Genomic DNA, 1,714 nt, shown 5'->3' on the forward strand with positions numbered 1-1,714 from the left:
TTTTAGGTATTTTAAAAAATAAAAGAAAATGATAAAAGATTCAAAAAAATCAAAAAATAGATGCCCATGTGTTATGTGTTCTAGTTGTTAGGAAAATTAACAAACATGAATTTTGAATTTTTTGCAAAAGGCCGCCATGTTTCGGTAAAATGGCCATAACTTTTGCATACGACCTCCGATGAAAAAGTTTTTTATATGAAAAATCATCTACTGAAAAATTTATATCCGGAATCAACTAGCTACGCCTGTTATCGATTTTCTAGAATTCTCAAAAACTTAACAGAAAAAATGTTACGATGCTTTTAAAATCTGGAGGCAAAAAAGTTCGAAAAAATGCAAAAAATAAATAAATAAGTAATAGCGCACTAGTGCATGGTGCGCCACTGCTATTTTCCCGCCTTCAAAATTCAAAAAAAATACAAAAATAAAAAACAAGTTAGCAATGGCGCACCTTATGAATAATACGCCACTACTATTTTTCCGCCTTCACAATTCAAAAAAAATCAAAATAAATAAATTAGCAATGGCGCATCAGTGAATAGTGCGCCACTACTATTTTCCCGCCTTCACAATTCAAAAAAATAGCAATGATGCACCAGTGCATGGTACGCCACTGCTAAGTTGGGACAGAAGTTTAAAAGGGCCGGCCAGCCACTTACCCCTTCATTCTTCTCCTCCTCTCCTCCACTCCATCTCCTCCTCTCCTCCTTTCCTCCACTCCATCTCCTCCTCTCTGGCGACCTCCTCCTCCTTCGCACGGTGCTCCTCCTCCGGTGACCTCCTCCTCACGGTGGTCCTCCTCCGGCGACCTCCTCCTCCCTCCTCTCCTCCTCACGGTGCTCCTCCTTCCTCTCCTGCTCACGGTCCTCCTCCTCCGCCCTCCTCTCCTCCTCACGGTGCACCTCCTCCTCCCTCCTCTCCTACTCACGGTGCTCCTCCATCCTCTCCTTCTCACGGTCCTCCTCCTCCTCTCCGGCGACCTCCTCCTCCCTCCTCTCCTGATCCTCACGGTCTCTCCTCCCTCCTCTCCTCCTCACAGTCTCTCCTCCCTCCTCCTCTACTTCCGGCCACATGTGGATCTCCCCCGGCACAGAGAACGTACCAGATCCAGGTCGAGAACGAAATTTGAAAAACAAAATCAAGCAAAAAAGACAAGCAAAAAAAGCCAAAAAATGAGCCAGATCTAGATCCAGTCCAAATTCAAAATTCAAAAATAGCAATGACGCACGGTGGGGGTTAGACGGTGCGCCACTACTATTTTCACGCCTTCAAAATTCAAAAAAATCAAAAAAAGTTACCAGTGGCGCACCTGTAGCAATAGTAATGGCGCACTACAAGGTGCACCACTGTTACCTGCAATACTAATGGCGCACCAGAGGTGCGCCATTAGTATTTGTTACTAGTGGCGTGATAATAGTGGCGCACCTATAGTGCGCCATTAATGGCAAAATTAGGTGCGCCACTAACAGTCCTTTTTCTAGTAGTGAGATTAAATCACTCTACGGTATATAAAACAATTATGGCATGCATGGTTTTCTCGCTTCACCACTTTCCTCCCCACGGTCGGTTTTGTAGCGTCTACATGTGATCCCTCTTTATTGATCCTACATCATGGTACACACATTGCATATTTACTTCTTTATGTCAATGATATTATTCTCACTGCCAATACCACCGACCTATTGCACTCTATCATTAATTCTCCCATGAGTGA

This window comes from Triticum dicoccoides, chromosome 7B (genome assembly GCF_002162155.2).
Source record: "Triticum dicoccoides isolate Atlit2015 ecotype Zavitan chromosome 7B, WEW_v2.0, whole genome shotgun sequence".
Lineage (NCBI taxonomy): Eukaryota > Viridiplantae > Streptophyta > Magnoliopsida > Poales > Poaceae > Triticum > Triticum dicoccoides.